Source organism: Gossypium arboreum, chromosome 13, assembly GCF_025698485.1.
Source record: "Gossypium arboreum isolate Shixiya-1 chromosome 13, ASM2569848v2, whole genome shotgun sequence".
In the NCBI taxonomy this organism is placed as follows: domain Eukaryota; kingdom Viridiplantae; phylum Streptophyta; class Magnoliopsida; order Malvales; family Malvaceae; genus Gossypium; species Gossypium arboreum.
The window spans coordinates 119,808,428-119,828,957 of record NC_069082.1 but is presented as its reverse complement, the minus strand read 5'-3'; the positions used below and the strand labels follow the sequence as shown (position 1 = coordinate 119,828,957).

Here is a 20,530-nt window from a genome sequence, read left to right as displayed (position 1 = left end):
GATTGAGTTTGAAAAATTTTAGTAAAAACTTGTTATTTATGCACATAATGGTTTAAAGAAATTATTGATTGAATGCATCTGATTAATATCGAAATCATTACTTATGAGAACTGAACTTCCTATTTTACTATGAGATTATGTTGATTTACGTTTTATATACATCAAGTCAATAAGTTATAAATACTCCCCATTAGAATTGGTTTTTAGTAAAAAGCTAAATATTTCTAATCTTTGAATTTTGTATGTGCGTATATGTTCCTATTGTTCCACCACAATGTAAAAAGATGAGTGAATCCTCAAAGAAAGTTGAGAGTATATGTTAATTACAAGACTCCTTGTATTATTGGATGTTTTGGAGATTCAATTATGATATGATTTGTGATTACTATTTTGATTTGATGGTTTTCTCGATATTAGGGGAGAGAAATAATTGCTTAATGAAATCACTGCTTGTAAGGAGTTGTCATTGTCTAGATCCTTATAGAGTAATTTGAACTAGAAGTTCAAAAAAGATATCTCACTTTGTTACAAGTTAAATGTTAGATGTATTCACAAACTTAATGAGAATAACCAAGTGTTATATGTCATCTAATATTTTGAATCAAAGTCCCAGTAGGACAATTAGTTTGAATAAATGATAGATTGGTCAGTTCCATTTTTTCCACATGTAGTGAATGACCTCCTGAGCTACAATGACATAATCAAAGATATTTCATCCAGCAATAAAGCCGGCTTGTTCCTACGAGATAAGGTTAGGAAACACAGTTTTAAATCTATTAGGTATTACTTTCATTACCAATTTATACATTACCAAGCAAAGGCTAATAGTGCGAGACTGGCTAAAGTTCTTTGGACTGTCTTTCTTTGGAATAAGAACGATCAAAATGTTGTTCAAATCTGGATCAATGTTATTACCAGCAAACACACCTCGAACCCATTCACAAACTACATTACCCACGATATCCCATTGGCTCTAGAAGAAGTGCACCTGAAACCCATCGCTTTCTAGAGCTTTCAAGAGGTCCATGTCAAATAAGGTTTCCTTAATTTCTTCATCAGATACTGCCCACAATGAAAACAAACTATAGAAAGAAATTTATATTCAATTCTCTGAATTTTTCCATTAATAAGGACTTGGGATACCAAGGGTTCATCCAAATTTACATACACAACCATGCGGGTGAATCGCCCTCTAACCCTATTGTCTATATTCATGTCTAATTTAGCTATCTAGCCAATTAACCCTCCTATTTCAACCAGAATTTTCCTTTTGTAAAAATAACCTGGCAATCCCGAAAGCATGATCCACGACATCACCTTGACGACTTCCATAAACTATAGATTTTATTTTGAAGAACAAAAAACCAATGTTGCATCCCAAAAGTTTTAGGACAACGGTATTTTCCATGTCCCGACAAGGATTTGATTAATCCTTTTGGAGAATTCTATAGAAGGAGTACCATTAACAATAGATTTCTGAAAGTCACCATCTAGCAACTCGAAATCTTCCTTCTCCTTTAAGCCATTGCCCACAATGCTTGAAATACCAACCAGTTTGTCCTTCCATGAAGCCTTTGATTCGATAGGCACATTTGGAAGCACTTCTCCACTTTCGATTCCAACTTATTCCCTAAAACGAACTTTCTTAGGGATCAAGTCTTCCATAGAGACATCTCCAGATCGAGGATTTTCACAAAGAAAATCTTTTTTTTTTTTTAAGTTATATTTAGAGCTTAAAATAAATATGTTGAATGTGATTTTTAAATTGGTCGCTAGACTAATTCTATGTCTTTGTCCATTTTGATTAAGTGTATGATGAGAGAGTGATGTGGTAGTTAAAAAATTGATAGAATAATAATTTTAACCTTTAGCTTTTACATATAACATTAATTTAGTTGTAATTTAAAAAATTAACCTTCACCCTTTAATTTAAAAATAATAATAATAATTAAAAAATTTAATAACAATGGCAGGGGAAAATATATATTGGGAGATTGTATATGTTTTTTGCTAAGCCAGACTATCACCCATTCTCATATGCATTTTGGGTGATCTTTTTGTTTCTCTCCCCTTCGAAGTTTTAAGATAAGAAAACTACTGGGTGGGCTCTTTTCTATTTTCGCCATTTTGCATTTGTTTTAGCTTCTTTCTTTTCTTTTCTTTTTTTTTTTAAATCAATCTGCATTTCTTAGCATCCCGGTGTTAAAAAAGATTGGATCTTTATTTGAAACCAGTTTGATTTTCAAGGAAAGAGGAGCTACGGCAACAGAAGAGATAAAGAGTTGAGGGTTAATTTTCTTAAAAAATTATGATTAAATCAATAAAATATATCAAAATTGAGGGTTAATTTTGTTATTATATAGATTTTTAACTGTTATGTAACCCCATATTAGACACTTAACAGAAATTGACCAAAAAAATTCGCAATTAGTTGGATGATCAATTTTAAAAACAAACAATAATTGGGTGGCAAAAAAGAAATTGACAATAGTTGAGGATCTGTGGTGTAATTTACCCAAATCTAAAAGCATAGTGGGAAACAGAAAATGGCTACACTACTTCAAATAAGGATGATTGATTTTGAAAAATTATTTTAAAAAGCGTCTTAAAAATTTAAGTAGTGATATTGCAATAAAAAATATTGTTAAAATAAGGATAAAGTTAATTTTTTTATGAAATTGAAATTAAGTTATATATTTTATAAGAGTTAAAATGTATTTTCATTGTTGTATTAGTTTATATTTTTATAGTTTTAGAAAGATTAAATAAAAATTTACCATTTTAAGGATAAATTGTAATTTTATTATGTATTAATTTGTAATTTTATAAACTTTAAGGGTCTAAAGTGGAAAATTTCCATTATAATGGGTCAAGGCCCTCTCTATCTCATGTTGTCGATTATGATGAAAAGTTGAAATGTCCATTTTAGATCAATTTAAATATGCTAAAAATCTTTATACTTTTTGGAAATTAGGAATTTAGTCTATATACTTCTATTTATGGAGTTTAGTCCTTTATTTTTAGATTTCAAAATTCAGGTCCAACTGTTTATACTACTAATTTTTTTGTTAAATTTATTGCTGTGACATTTTGAAATAAAAAAATCACTTGGTAGCAATGTAATTTAAAAATGATTTTGTAATTAACTTGAATTTAACAAAAAAATTTAACAGTTAGACTTGAATTTTGAAATCTAAAAGTAGAGGGACTAAGTTCCATGAAAAAAAGTAATAAAAGTATACAAACACTAAATTTCTAATTTTGAAAAGTACAGGGACTTGTGACACATTTTAAACTTTTAGATATGATATTATAATGCAAAAAAGATATTTTTTTTATATAAGGCCTAAAACTACTCATAGCCCCTCTCTAACCCTTAAATAGGAGGATAAACACACTTCAATGCATGCGAACCCATCTCCTCTTGTACTGACAACAATGTCGATGCTAACTAAGTTAAAACTCAATCAGCATGGAAAAAATAATTTAAATGATATTTAAATTTATTCATATTATGATATATAAAATATCAATTTTAACTACTTTTAAGCAATTAATATAAATTGTTTCTAAAATTTAATTCAAATATATAAATAATATTTTAGATATTAAAATCACAAAATTACAAAGTATCATTCTTTTTATGTTTTTTATTGTTATTAGTTTATTACCATAATACTAAGTTAGTACAACTTAAGTTATTATATAAAAACATTTATTATTTACAAGTTATGCGAAAATTTTATAATTTCACATTTAAACAGTACATTTAAAAATATTTTATAATGCTTAGTTGGTATTAATATTATTATCAATATAAAAATTATATGTTTAAGCATGTTAAAGTGCATTTGTCCTCTTAAATTAGTTTGAATAATCAGATTAATTGTTTAGCATTCCTTATAGATAAAAACACTAAAGTCGCAAGACCTAAGAAGCAAAATAAACCTTGAGCTTGCTTCATAAGTTTGTACCACTATGTTTTCAATATAATAATCCGGACTGAATTTCAATCAAATATTATAGAACACTATAATTTCTTTTTTTTTTTTTTTAGGAATAAATGAGTTGAATGGTGACCCACTGTATTCGACACTCAATGCTGCACATTTAATTATTGCTATCTAGCCTATTAAATTTTAATTCGATTGGCATGAATATTGTTGTCCCGTGATTTAAGTGCGCTGAAGCATATTATCCTCTTATTTATTAGTTAAGAAAGGATTATAAATAATTTTAAACATTGTCTCAAAAAAACATATATAATCAGAAGAGATTATTAAAGAAAATTATTACCATCAAGTTTTTAGCATCTGCAACACGAAAGAGTGCAAACTATCTCAAATGTTGAAGAGTGAACTGCTATAATTCTTGATTTTTCTTTAAATTTAATGGAAACTTTACTTAAATGACTTGTATAAAGCAGATTTAGTGCAGACCAGTATAATAATAAAGCTTTATTACTAAATTCACTCCTTAATTAATTATACTTTTATGTAAATAACATGAGAAAATATTTAATACATATATTCTAAAATAATTTATAAAATTTACATATACACTTAGAAAGATAAGTTAAAATTACTGTAAAAATAAAATCTTTTTAAAATAAGTGTTTTCTTTCTTCTTTTCCTCAGTCAAATTACATGAATAGATAAAATTACGAAAGATTATAACAAAATAGACGTAACAAACTTTAGTAGACAAAGTATAGAAGCCCATACTCAATATTCTTACACCCACACACTACATTAATACAAATAAACTTGCTAATCCCGAATATGGATTAACTTTCCTTCAGCCGATTCGCCTACTAGCGACATTTGGTTGAATTAAAAGTACAGCTTGAGTGGCGTTGAAACAAGACAGATCACATCTTTATTTTCCTAAATCTTACTACATATCAATAAACTTTGAGCTTTGTCTTGGATGAGTTTCCACAAGGCATCCACATGGTGTTGCTGAGTCAGAGTTGTTCCAATGGCACATCGAATTACATAAATCCCACTCAACACTGCATGATGGCCTCCACCAATTTACGGTTCAAATCCTCCTCCTCCACCTTGGGCTTCAACCTGAAGCAAACCAATGCGAACTTTCTGAGCACTACGATCTCAAACCTCTCATCTTCTCCCACAAGTGCTTCGAATCGTTTAGCCATGGCGATATCGCTTCGAATGTGGTACATCAGGTTAGCCAGACCATGTTGGCGAATCACAACCCAAAGCTTCAAAGCCTTGAAACGTCTACTCAATGCTATCTGCCAATCTTTGTAGTCCACCACTGCTTTGGATTTACTTGCGTTGTTTCTTAGAATTTCAGGGTCAGTTGACAATGAATCCACCAACAACTTCGGTTCCTTGATCCACAGACAACAGCAATCCATGTTTGTGAGAAACCATTTATGTGGATTCATGCTGATGGAGTTAGCAAGCTCCACTCCATCAAGATAATGGCGGAGCTCGGGGCAAATGCAGCCACTTCCTGCATATGCTGCATCAATGTGAAGCCAAAGCTTGAATTCCATGGCAACTTTGCCTAACTCTGCAATAGAATCGACAGCTCCAGAGGGTGTTGTCCCAATGGTTGCACATAAAAATAATGGCACCAAACCAGATTTGATATCGTCTTCAATGGCGAAGCGAAGGTTTTCAGGTGACAACGAAAACCCGGTCGAAAAAGATGTTTCAATTAACCGAAAATTTGATGGGGGAATGCCTACGAGTTTCGCTGCCTCTTGGAAAGTGAAATGCGTTTGATCCGACGCATAAACCACCAGTTTGGTTATGTTTTTCCACCCTCCAAGCTCTTTCAAGGCTTTGTCCCTTGCAGCAGCCAAAACGCAAACAGCAGCCTCACATGTACTGCCATGCAAGACTCCACCACCGGTTCCGGAGAACAAGAAGGAAGATGGGAGCTTAAGCATTTTGCCCATCCAATCCAAGACAATGGATTCGAGCTCAGTCGCCGCCGGTGACGAAATCCAGTTGAAACCAACAACATTAAAACCCGAACAAAGCATTTCCCCAAGAAAGCCAGCAGTGCTAGCATTTGCATGGAAATAGGCGAAGAAGTTGGGACTTTGCCAATGAGTCAGGCCTGGGATGATGCAATTGCTGACATCTTCGAGTATGTCTTCGAGTGGTTCAGGGCAATAAGGGGCTGACTCAGGCAACATGGCCGACAAATAACCGGGCTCAACGGTGCTTTGAACTGGGTATTTCTCAACGTTTTCGTAGTAATCAGCAATGAAATCAATCACTGCTTTGGACTGGTTTGAGAAGGTCCCTGGATCAAGGGGAAGGAATGTTTTTCTTGACGCACTTCCCATTTTTTTCAATATGTAAATGCTTCTTCGTTTCAATGGTATATTGTTGGGAAGCAGCCAAAGAGAGTATTATATATAGATGAAAAGAGAGTACTATGCAGTATGGCTTAAAACTGGGTTAAAACATTCTTATGCCCTCCCAAATTATCCGATCTACAAAAAAATAAAAGGTCGAAAACATTGCTTTTAACTTGGCCGAAAAAAAGCCCAAATTTGATCGTCCACGTTGAGTTTTTTTTATACATGTTCAAAACATACATTCATCTTTATTTTTTTGAACCACATGGCCTTTTAGCCTAATCATGTAACCACCCCAATTAGGAAGTTTACATTGGTTACTTAATTTCAAAATGTTACAAAATGGTCTTTAAACCATTCAAAATTTTTTATTTAAGTCACTAGGCTAGTAAAATTACTGCTATATGGCCTTTTCCATTTGCACTTCCTACAATAATCGAAAACTGTTCTTCCTCTCTCTTTCTCTTCTACAATTTAATTTTTTTTTTATGAAATAATTTTGAACAACACGAATCTGCGAACTAAAATTTAAATAGTTTTCTTCTTCCATCTTTGACATTGACTATCAAATCAACTTGAAACTTAGATATGTTCTTCTGCTTGTCGATAGGTACTAATCCACCGTCCCAATCGTCGAATCGTCACTTAGAGCTCTGATAGTAAGCTAATTTGGTGTGTTTAATGTACCTATTTTTAGTCAATTTTTAATAGAATGCTACTAAGCTTGTGATTTCTAACTTAAATTTTATCGGAGACGCAATTGGAATGCTGAAGTTCGAAAACAAGCAAAATCAAGCTAAATTGGAACAAAAACCAAGACAAGGGGCTGAAATAAAAATTGCAAGATTATTTTTGGGTTGATAAAAAATTATTAGATTTTTTACTTTGACAAAATCCTATATTTAAAAAAAATCTAATTTTGTGGTTGGTTGTTGAGCATGATTTTAGAAGTAAATCATATGAAATTAACTCTTTGAGAGGTGTATATAAAGGCTTGTAATTGTGACTTGAATTTATACTTGAATTTAGAAAGCAATTTGCATATTCTTACATCAAGCATTCTGCAATTTATTTATTCTTTTTATATTTTGGTACAATTGCCTTTCCACTCACACTCCAATTGAGTATGATTAATTTCATGCTCAACTAATCTCCATTTAGCTTTAGGGCAGTCATCATTCCGATCGAGAATCATAAGATATGAACCTGCGCTAAAACCTTACAACATGGTGTTCATTATCTCTCCTAACTATGGGATAGTCACAATCGTTCCTTAAAGTTAATTCAATTTCAACTCAAAAAGTGCATGTTGGGTTGGAGCAGTTTGACGTACAGTTGGAAAAATGAGAAGGTCATCTACTGCGTTTGAGTTCCCGCGAACAAATTAGCGTGTCTAGGTGGGAAAAAGGCCAGTTGGATTTTGTTAAGGGAGATAGTGATCAGATTTAAATAACCCACGCGGTTAAGGCCGTTAATTCAAGTTGGGATCTTCTAGACTGCAAGGCTGGCGAGATCTTAAAATTACGGATGCGTGTTACGTGATTAAATAGTCAGTAAGGGTTGGTTTGCAAGTCGTACTAGAATCAACTACACAAGGAAGAGTTAGCGGTTGAGGCATCCTTGGTCACTATAACCAGTTTATTGTTTGGAAGGAAAAATCCACTTTCAAGGATCAATTCGAGTCTGGAATATTCTGAGCTTAAGGCTAAGAATCCACATATTGAGTTCCTAATTTAATTTTAATTATTTAATTTTATTTTGCAATTATAATTCAATTATTATTTTGTTCCATTTATTTTTATATTTTTAACCTTTATCAACAAAACACCCATTTTATTTATTTTTTCAGTTTAACATGTTATAAGTTGTGGACACGGCAACTGCAATGACTTAGGAATTTGGTCACGTTAAAATGATATTAGGAATCCCAGTCCCTATAGGATCGATCCTACTTCTCTATACTATTGTTTAATTTGGTTAGAGCATAGAAAATTTACATTTGGTGGTCTCAACAGCAATCAAACTTTGGGTGATATCTCTTAATTAAACCGACGATTCGATCCATAGTTGAGATTTGAGTGATCTCTCAATCCAGCATTGTAAGTATTTGAATGTGGATTATAGTGCCTTTGGGGTGGCCCTAGGAAGTTCTCCATGACATCTACTTGTGCTATTGTATCCTCATGTAAAATTGGATATGAATCTGTTGGATGATCAGGCATGGCAGAAATCCCACACAACGGAGCTGGATTTGTTTTTCCTGCAAGTAAATTTTAAATTACATTAGTGAGCTTGATGCACCAATAGAAATGAAGATGATTGATGCTGCCAGTGAAGGGACACTTCTTAACATGACTCCTCAAAGAGTAAGGGAATTAATTTCAACATGGTTGCGAATTCCCAACAATTTTGACCAACTAAATAACCCATGAGACGAGTTCATGGGCTAAGTACTCCAACCTTAGAAGATAAAATTAACAAGCTCACTAATGTAGTTCAAAATTTACTTGCAGAAAAATGAACCCAGCTCGATTGTGTGGGATTTATGTCATGCCTAATCATCTAATAAGTCATAATTTATACATATTTTTATCCCATGCTTAGCACATTTTTGGATGAATTATCATTAGATTTGTGGAATTTGATGCTCCTAATTCTTTAATTTCATTTTTTATACTTTGGTGAGCATAGGAGAGTAAAAAGAGAAAGAAACGGGCTAAAAATGGAGAAAATGGGTCAACGTGGGAAATCAACACGGCCTGGACTTCCTCACACGGGTAGACCACACGCCTGTGTCTATTTAACAGACTGTAACACGACCTAAGCCACACCACACGGCTATGTCTATTTAGCAGACTCTAACACGACCTAAGCCACCCCATACGGGCGTGTCACACGAGCGTGTCCCTATTGAGCCTAAGTCTAGTTCTATTCGAAAAATGCCACCTTTCAGGTTTTTAAAGCAATCTAAAGCCTATATAAACACCCCGGAGGCACCTAGAGAAGGAACGCATGGAGTAGGAGGCAAGGAATTACTTGAAAAAAGCCGATTGATCTATCTCAGAAGTCGGATTCTCCTTCAAGACTGAAGATCTCCCTTCAATTTCCTTCAGGGGTTTTTGGGTTTTCTTTATGTTTTGTTATCATTATTCTTCTGATATGTTTTCTTTTACACATATGAACTAAATCCCCTAAATACCTAAGAGGGATGAAACCTAAGACGGATCTTGTTACTAATTTCTAAATTATATGATAAATACTTGATTTGTTCTTAATTATGTGTTCTTAATTCTTGCTTTAATATTCTAGGATATTGATTCAAGTATTGATGTGCTTATTCAGAGGAGAAAAAGTCCCTGTCTAAGAGTAGATCTAGCATAATTAAGCGGAGTTGATTGCACCCCTAGACATAGGGTGACATAAATCTGCCGGATTAGGGTCAAACCTAATAAGGGAATCCATAGATCGAGTTAATGCAACATTAGGGGTTTTAATTTGAAAGAGATTTCAATTAATCAATTTAAGGTTAGACATTGTTAGTCTCGAGAGAGATAATAATATAAATTAGGGATTTCTACAGATCGAGTCAAGTGAATAAATCGTCTAATTCAGAGTCAAATAACAAGTGAAGTCTAGGTGGATTTTTCCTTGGGTATTGTCTGAATCAACCAGTTTTTCCAAAAGTATTTCCGCAATTAACTTCCTGTGCATTCTTAGTTTAGTTAATTAGTTTAGATAAAACAAATCCTCTTATTTTTAAGCTAGATAATAAAAAAGAAGGTCAATACTAGTACTTTTAGTTCCTGTGGGTTCGACATTCCGTTCTTACTATAAGCTATACTACTGTTCGATAAGTACACTTGCCTTCATCGTGATAATAGTTAGTTTTCAAGTACGATCAATCATAAATATAAAACCTATCACCCACATCATCATCCAATATATTCATGTTCGATTTTACACGAGGATACAATAGCACAAGTAGATGTTGTGGGGAACTTCCCAAAGCCACCCCAAAGGTGCTATGATCCATATTCAAATACTTACAATGCGGGATAGAGAGATCACCCAAATATCAGCTATAGATCGAATCATTGGTTTAATTAAGAGAGATCACCCAAAGTTTGATGGTTGTCAAGAAAACCAAATATAAATTTCCTATGCTCTAACTAAATTAAACAGTAATATACAGAAGAAGGTCGATCCCACAGGGACTGAGATTCCTAATATCATTTTTACGTTACTAGATTCCAAAGCCGTGGTAGCTATTGTGCCGACGAATTGTAATGTGCTGAACTAAAAAATAAATAAAATGGGGTTTTAGTTGATAAATGTTAAAAATATAAAACTGAATAGAACAAAATAATAATTGAATTATAATTGCAAAATAAAATTAAATAACTGAAATTTAATTAGGAAATCAAATATGTGAATTCTTAGCCTTAGGCTCAAAATATTCCAAACTCGAGTCGATCCTTGAAAGTGATTTTTTCCTTCCAAACGATAAGCACGTTATAGTGACCAAGGACGCCTCAATCACCAACTCTTCCTTGTGTAGTTGATTCCGGTACGACTTGCAAACCAACCCTTATCGACTATCTAACCGCGTAACACGCTTCTGTAATTAAAGATCTCACTAATCTTACAATCTAGAAGATCCCAACTTGAATTAACAGCCTCAACCACGTGGATCATTTAAATCTAATCACTATCTCCCTTGACGAAATCCAATTGACCTTTTCCCACCTAGACATGTTAATTTGTTCGGGGGAACTCGAATGCAGCAGACAACCGTCTCTTTTTTCCAACTATACGCCAAACTACTCCAACCCAACATGCACTTTTTGAGTTGAAATTGAATTAACTTTGAGAGACGATTATGACTATCCCATATTTCGGAGAGATAATGAATATTGTGTTGTAAGGTTTTAGCACGAGTTCATATCTCATGATTCTCGATTAGAATGATGACTAGCATAAAGCTAAATGGAGATTAGTTAAGCATGAAATTAATCATACTCGATTGGGGTATAAGAGTCGAAAGACAATTGTACCAAAGCATAAAACGAAGAAAGAAATGGCAGAATGCCTGATGCAAGAATATGCAAATTACTTTCTACATTGAAGTGTAAATTCAAGTCACAATTAGAAGTATTTATATAAACCTCTCAAAGAACTAATTTCACATGATTTACTCTAAAATCATGCTCAATAACCAACCACAAAATCAGATTTTTTTTTCTCAATATAGGATTTTGTCAAAGTCTGTAACACCCCTTAACCCTAAACCGTCATCGAAATAGGGTTATGAGGCATTACCGGACATATCAGATAATTTACAAATACTTCTTAAATAAATAACAAACATATTATGATATAATTATAAGTTCATATAATTTTTTTAATTTAATTGACTTCATTTTTTAAAAAAAAAAAAAATTCAATATAACCCTTTATAATTATTTAACCTTCCCAACAAATTTTCACACAACAATCAATACCAATTCCAGAATTCAACCAATGCATTTACATACTCAAATATACCTAAATTATACTTAACATATTGACTTGATAACTTAATTACCATTTCGATTAATTCATAAAATAATTCAAACCATTTTAATTCATACTAATACCATAAACAAATTTCTACCATATCGCTAGTTTAAAACATCAAAATACCAAATACTTTTATGTACAACCTAATTATATAACATACCAAAATAACCATTATAATACCTATGTACATGCCACTTTCACTTAAAGGAAGAAAACATCACCAAAATCTTGATACTAGAGTCAAGATCGTTCGAATGCTGGACCAGGACACTGGACTCCTATCAACCTACGCACGGGAACAACTGTATGCTGAGTATTCCTTACTCAATGGTATTACCATAATTTAAATTATAATAGCAATAAAGAATTATAATTACCATGCATGTAACTATCCAATTTCTCAAATATCAATTCATTCTTAAACTTTCATTAATTAACAATAACAATACAATTTTTAGCTATTCTTCAATTTCCATCCCATATCACATGTACAATTTCAATCACTACATGAACATTAAGTTCATGCCTTTCATTTTCAAACTCAATTTTCGATACATAATTCAACTTTCTTATTTCTTTCAATATTTTCAATAATATAGTCAATCAATTTATTTTAAGTTTCTCATTTCAGTTGTTCAACCTATTAACAAACCCAGACTTTGACGGATTCACGGATTCACGGATTCACAGATTCACGGATTCACGGCACATTGTGCCTAAACGGTACATAGTACCTGATCAGTATACGACACATAAGTGCCTGAAACTACACACAAGGTGCCTGATGCGACACACGAGGTGCCTCAAATACGAAACATAAAGTGTCTGATCGGCAAAGCCGATAAATCCCGTACTCTTCCAAATCCTATGGCATGCCAATTATATCCGACTCAGCCCGACTGGTTAATAGGGTATTCCACATTACTTTTCAATTTCAATTTCATTCTCAATTTAATTACAACTTAATTCAATATACTTTTCCATTTCAATCCACATATGATTCAATTTCAATACATATTCATCATTCAACTCAATTTTCATTCAATTCAACAATAACACTTACCTTGTAATTTACTTACCATACACATAGATTAATTTAACATTTAATGAATAAATAAATAATTTGAATTATAGTAATACAAACCCGAATTTTGCAATTATTCCTTAACGACCTTCTCCTTCCCTTTTTGTGCCTATACCTCGAATTCTTTATTAGCTACAAAAGTATAATTACAGCACTAATTTTACAATAATAATTGAATTTCTTGTAGCACCCCCAAACACGGCCCAGACGTTAAGGCCGAATCTGATGTAGCACCCCAAACCCGGCCCAGAAGTTATAGCCAGATCTGGCATGCCACATCAAAAACGTTAAAAAAATTTCCATTCTAAGTCCGAAAATCGTACTTGATGTTCAAAAGATTAATTCATTAAGGGTTGTTGAATGGAAGTCATGCACCGTAGGAAACCGGAAAAGAGGTGGTGAGTCCATCGAACTACTTAAGTACCAAGCTCCCTTCGGATCCAATCCTAGACATGCATACCGCCATTGCCACACCTTAACATCATGGATATTTCTAGAAACCGATTCGATTAAGTCATTTTAGGAAAAGTGATTAATTTTGGAAAATACTTTCATTAAGGAAGCTTTGCTTGTTGTCGTGTTATTTTGAAATCAACTGTTGTTTTTGAAAACGCGCCTAAAGCTATCCAATTTCAACAGTTAAAATAAGTATTACCTATCTTAGTAATACATAATAAAAACCATCAAAAATAAATAAGCGGCCTTATTACATTTAAAAGCCCAAAACCTCAAACGTAATTAAAAGGATGTCCAGTTCACCAGAAGAAAATCAAACTTTTAGAACTGGTGGCCACTCCGAATTCCCTCACAGCTCCAAGCCCACTATGGATGGGGATTTCCTGCGTGGATGAAAATAAAAGGGGTGAGTTTGGGGAAACTCAGTGTGTAAGGAAAACCCATTCAAAGCCCAAGTCAGCTCAAGCCTATTGGGCCTAAGCCCATTCAGGTAACAGTGGTGCTGGGCGAGCCCTTTCAGATTATAATAACCGGGCCTTAGCCCTTATTCAGATAACAATATGGCTCATAGGTCCATTTCAAAATACATGCAACATCAAGAAACATATGCAAGCCCATTTGGGAGACTACTCAACCCACCAACCACTACACTCCACCCGTACCAGCCATACACTCCATGTGGGAATAGCTCAACCCACCCATTTAACACTCCACGATTGCTGACCTTGCTTTGCTCGATTATCAAGAATTGAGGCAAAGCCTTGATGCGTGGACAAGCCACTTTCAGTACTTCCTCCGTCAATATCCCAATCCCATGCATCGATAATAACAACATGGCATGCAGTAAATAACAACAATCAAACATGCATTTAGGTCAATTTAACCTAGGGGTATTTGGTAATTTATCTACTAAGGGTAAACGTAAATTTTCCACTTTTAAAGGTATTTCAGTAATTTATCTATTTTAGGGTTTTTCATGCATATTCCTACTTTTCACGTACTAACGTAATCACGTACCTGTGGTTCTTACCGAATTGGGCCGTTGGCCCATCATTCCAATTTTGGCCCATTAAGCCCAAAAATATCGAGGGCACGTAAATCATGCACTTTGCGTCCAAACATTGCAGCTTACCAAAAACATTAATCGATTTACCTCACGAGCATTCGCACACTCGCAAATCTACAAAATACGGTTTTCGGCATTTCGACTTTTCGACTTTTGCCGATCTAGACTAAGAAAGAGGGTGTTAGTTACACACCTGTTTGCGACGATATGCTGACGAGATCCACACACGAACCGCCTACAATTGGATTACTAACACGTTAATCTAACTATTTAAATACAAACTACGATTAACCCCTTACAATATTCGCCAACCACATCTACGATCATAGTAAGCTTATAAGAAATCAATAAGCAACTCATTAACAAATTTTTGTCAATGTTTACCACATAATCATAATTTCACTGTAAGCTGTCTTGCTGAGCAACAGTCACTAAATTATTTATAACTGGAGCTACGAAACTCCAAATCAAGTTCCGTTAATTTTCCCTGAAAATAGACTCATATATCTTCTATCCATAAAATTTTCAGAATTTTTGGTTTAGCCAATCAATACCAGATTTTTCTTAAAGTTTCCCATGTTTCACTGTTTGACTAATCTGACCACTCTTCATTACGAATCAAATTTCTCATTGTACAGAATTCAAAATATGTTCTCGTTTATTTCATTAGAAACTAGACTCAATAAGCTTTAATTACATAATTTATTCAGCTTTTAATTCATCTCCCACAATTTATGGTGATTTTCCAAAGTCACATTACTGCTGCTGTCCCAAGCAGATTTATTACCAAATCACTCTTTCACACATACCTTGCATGCATGTTATTTAAACATGTATATCACCAATCAATCATCACATATCTATGATTTTACTTAAGAATAATCTCCATTTCATCATTTAAAAGCACAACATGTTAGCTGATTTTTCCCTTTAACATCTAAGGCACAAGCATGCTCATTTGTTTGGCTCAACTTCACCTATCTTCCATTTTTCATCAAAAGAACATGAAACAACAACCATTTCCTTCATTTTAATTCATGACTAAATGCTCACAACACAACTAAAAATCAAAATATACTTCAAGAGTTAAGGTAGAATCAAGAAGAACTCATGAACCTCAAAATAGAAGCAAGGTACCAAGAACTTACCTTCAATTTTCCTCCTCCTAATGACCAAATACTCAAGAGCTTTCTCCTCTCCTTTCTCTTCTCTAACTTTCAGCTATGATGAACAAAGATGGACAAAACTTTGTTCTTTTCACCCCTTTTTCTTTTAATAAAACTTCATATTTCATCCATTTAATTCTTTAATACAAAAGACATGAAATTCTTATCATGAAACATTTACCTAACCCATTATCATGGAACATTTACCTAACCTATTATCATGGAACATTTACCTAACCTATTATCAATTTGTACCATAAACTATGGATATCAAGTGTACATTTTGTCTACAATAACATGATGGCTGGCCACTTCATGTAAAATGGGAGGTTTGTCATGCAAATCCTCCTATTTTGCACTCCTATTTATTTGGCCACTTCAATTTAGCCTATAGCATTTTCAAACATTTTCACATAGGTCCTATTTCATAATTTCACCCCCTTTTTCTTATGGAACAAAAATTAACTAAAATTGTCGGGTTCTATCTTAAGTTTGGGCTTTCTAGAGGCCCACTAACATAATTAAACCTATGCCAACATTCACAGAATTCCCAAAAATTGGGGCGTTACATCTGACGTGCCACATTGAAGTCAAAAACCCGTGTTCCCTTTTTAGTGTTTTAAAAGCCGACTTTTGTTAAACTAACCAAGTGAATGGAAGCTGGGCACCAGGTAGGTATCCATAACAGAGGAGGTGAGCCATGAAGACTGCTTAAATACCAAGCTCTCCGATTGGATCCAATCCTAGACATGTCCACATCCATTGCCACACTTGGTTATAACAAGTTGAAATTTTTTTGAGTGGTTATCTTTGGTAAATCGAGTATTCATGACGTCGTGTTATTTAAATAAAAAAAACAAGTATCGTTTTGAAATCACGCCCTAAGTCTAGCCCATTTGAATTATTATCCATCAATTTAAAGTTGTTTAAAATAATATAATCCCAGAAAATCAAAGAAGAAAATAAAGTTAAAATGGCCTTATTACAACCCAAAAATTAAATAGTAATTAAAAATAACTTAAGAAAACCAGTCTCTTTTTCAAACCCAAAAGTATTCACCATGGCCACTCTGAATCCCCTCCGGCTCCAAGTCACCCACATCAAGGCTCACCTGCAAGGTTAAAGAAGGGGTGAGTTTGGGGAAACTCAGTGTGTAAAGAAAACCCATTCAAAGTCCAAGTGAGCTCAAGCCCATTGGGCCTAAGCCCATTCAGGTAACAGTGATACTGGGCCAGAGCCCTTTTCAGATTACAATAAATTGGGCCTTAGCCCCTTATTCAGATAACATTATGGCCCATAAGCCTATTTCAAAATACATGCAACATTAATAAACATATGCAAGCCCATTTGGGAAGACTACTCAACCCACCAACCACTACACTCCACCCGTACCAGCCATACACTCCATGTGGGGAATAGCTCAACCCACCCAGCCCAACACTCCACAGTTGCAGCTTTGCTGCTCAGTTAACAGTAAATTGAGGCAAAGCCTCCAGTACGTGGACAAGCCACTTTCAGTACTTCCTCCGTCAATATCCCAGTCCATGCATCAGATAATAACAACATGGCATGCAGTAAATAACAACAGTCCAACATGCATTTAGGTCAATTTAACCCTAGGGGTATTTCGGTAATTTATTTCCTAGGGGTAAAATTGTAAATTTTTCACTTTTAAAGGTATTTCAGTAATTTATCTATTTTAGGGTTTTTCATGCATATTCCTACCTTTCACGTACTAACAGAATCATTACCAAGGGTTCTTACCGAATTGGGCCCGTTGGCCCATCATTCCAATTTTGGCCCATTAAGCCAAAAAATATCGAGGGCGCAGAAATCATGCACTTTGCAGTCCAAACATTGCAGCTTACCAAAAAAATTAATCGATTTACCTCACGAGCATTCGCACACTCACAAATCTACAAAATACCGATTTTCGGCATTTCGGCTTTTCGACTTTTGCCGATCTAGACTAAGAAAGAGGGTGTTAGTTACACACCTGTTTGTGACGATATGCTGACGAGATCCACACCCGAACCGCCTACAAATGGATTACTAACACGTTAATCTAACTATTCAAATACAACTACGTATAAACCCCTTACAATATTCGGCCAACCACACCTACAGGTCATAGTAAGCTTATAAGAAATCAATAAGCAACTTATTAACAAATTTTTGTCAATGTTTACCACATAATCATAATTTCACTGCAAGCTGTCTTCCTGAGCAACAGTCACTAAATCATTTATAACTGGAGCTACGAAACTCCAAATCAAGTGCCATTAATTTTCCCTGAAAATAGACTCATATATCTTATATCCATAAAATTTTCAGAATTTTTGGTGTAGCCAATCAATACCAGATTTTTCTCAAAATTTCCCATGTTTCACTATTTGACTAATCTGATCACTCTTCATTACGAATCAAATTTATCATTGTACAGAATTCAAAATATATTCTCGTTTATTTCATTTGAAACTAGACTCATTAAGCTTTAATTATATAATTTATTCAGCTTCTAATTCATCTCCCACAATTTATGGTAATTTTCCAAAGTCACGTTACTGTTGCTGTCCCAAGCAGATTTATTACCAAATCACTCTTTCACACACCTATCTTGCATGCATGTTATTTAAACATGTATATCACCAATCAATCGTCACATATCTATGATTTTTACTTAAGCATAATCTCCATTTCATCATTTTAAAGCACAACATGTTAGCCGATTTTTCCCTTTAGCATCTAAGGCACATGCATGCTCATTTGTTTGGCTTAACTTCACCTATCTTCCATTTTTCATCAAAAGAACATGAAACAACAACCATTTCCTTCATTTTAATTTATGACCAAATGCTCACAACACAACCAAAAACCAAAATATGCTTCATGAGTTAGGGTAGAATCAAGAAGAACCCATGAACATCAAAATAGAAGCAAAGTACCAAGAACTTACCTTCAATTTTCCTCCTCCTAGTGACCGAATATTCAAGGGTTTCCTCCCCTATTTGATCTCTCTCAAATTCGGCTATGAAGAACAAAGAATGAACAAAAACCTTCATTTACTTTCTTTTTGTTATTCTTATCACTCAACATTTTATGACACATAAATGATATACTAATATTTGTGCCATACTCATGCCATAATTCCAATAAAAATGCCCATAATGCTTATCATGCCCATCATGGAATATTTTCCTAACTCATTATCAATTTTTAACAATTTGTACCATAAATTATTAATATCAAGTGCACATATTGTCTACCACCAACATGATGACCAACCACTACATGTAAAATGGGAGGTTTGACATGCAAATCCTCCTATTTTGCACTCTTATTTATTTGGCCACTACAAATTAGCCTATAGCATTTTCAAACATTTTCACATAGGTCCTATTTCATAATTTCACTCTCTTTTTCTTATGGAACAGAAATTAACTAAAATTACAGGGTTCTATCTTAAGCTTGGGCCTTCTAGAGGCCCACTAACATAATTAAACCTATGCCAACATTCACAGAATTCCCGAAAATTGGGGCATTACATTTCTATTCAATTTATGCCCTAATTCAATTTAATCCTTTAATCAATTTTAACTTAAAATTCATTCAATTAAACCCCTAATTCCATAATTTGTCCAACATAAACCCTACTTGAAAACCTATGAAATCTTGAAATATCAACTTAATTTCAATAAAACTTTTTTTTAGAAATTCTAAAACATCAAAATTAACTAGAAAGGACTTAATTAACTTACCAATCAAAGTTTCAAGCTTCAAATCCCTAGTTTTCTCTTTTATTTTTCTTTTCCTTTTTCTCTCTTTTTCTTCCCTGCTTCTCGTTTCAATTCTGTTTCTATTCTTTGTTTTTGTTTTTGTTTTTGTTTTTGTTTCTTTTTTATATTTTATTTACTTTATTAACATAATATAATGATTACAATAAATATCTATTTTAATAATAATATTCATTTTATATTTGGTCGTATATATTTTTCTACATTTGTACCAATAATTTTATTACAATTGTCATTATTTAATTTATTTATCAAAAAAATCTCATAGTTTAATTATTTAATTTAATAAACATCTTTAACTTAATAATAATAATTAGTAAATATCTATTTTAATATCATTTACATTTATTACAATTGTACACATAAATATTATTACATTTGTACCTTATCATCATCATACACTTGTCATGTCTTTAATTTATTTATTATATAATTAATACAATTAATAATTATAAAATATCTTCATACTTAAATTATAAGTAATTTAGGTGTTTAATTTACAAATGTACAAATGTAATTTTTACACATGTATATTTTATTACTATACAATTGTCTACTATTACTTTATTTAATAATAATAATAATAATAATAATAATAATAATAATAATAATAATAATATAAAACCATAATAATGGTTAATAATTATAATATTTATATATATAATATTTATTTATAACTTAAATAAAATCTTAGATTTTAATGCATATATGCCGCCTCATTTCATATAAATGGCTTAATTTCCATTTTAGTCCTTTTTATTTTCTATTACTCTATAATTCAACTTTTACCCCTTATTTGATTTAGTCCTGTTTACTAATTACTCTAAATTGAGCTAATTTCACTTAATTAAAACCTAATTAAACACACTACTAGACTTATAATTATTACTAATAATTATTTAAGAACCCTTTTCACTAAGACGGAGGCCCGATAATGTACTTTTCCGATGCTAGTGAATTTTGGGTCATTACAAAGTCAAAAATCTGATTTTTTTTATTAGCCCAAAAATAATCTTGAAATTTTCAATTCAGACCCTTGTCTTGCTTTTGTAGCACCCC

The 20,530-nt window shown here is 33.0% G+C and overlaps 2 long non-coding RNA genes and 1 pseudogene across 2 annotated transcripts; all 3 read right to left on the bottom strand.

Annotated features, from left to right (window-relative positions):
* Positions 1 to 4,728: 4,728 nt before the first annotated feature.
* LOC108462128 (phenylacetaldehyde synthase-like) lies at positions 4,729 to 6,531 on the bottom strand (annotated as a pseudogene).
* A 7,081-nt stretch (positions 6,532 to 13,612) lies between these two features.
* Positions 13,613 to 15,869, bottom strand: LOC128286539 (uncharacterized). The gene is made up of 3 exons (XR_008277144.1): positions 15,660 to 15,869; positions 14,705 to 14,746; positions 13,613 to 13,828 (listed from the first exon to the last, which is right to left on the bottom strand). It is a non-coding gene; the product is annotated as an uncharacterized LOC128286539 (long non-coding RNA).
* A 703-nt stretch (positions 15,870 to 16,572) lies between these two features.
* Positions 16,573 to 18,916, bottom strand: LOC128286540 (uncharacterized). The gene is made up of 3 exons (XR_008277145.1): positions 18,634 to 18,916; positions 17,674 to 17,715; positions 16,573 to 16,788 (listed from the first exon to the last, which is right to left on the bottom strand). It is a non-coding gene; the product is annotated as an uncharacterized LOC128286540 (long non-coding RNA).
* Positions 18,917 to 20,530: the final 1,614 nt, after the last annotated feature.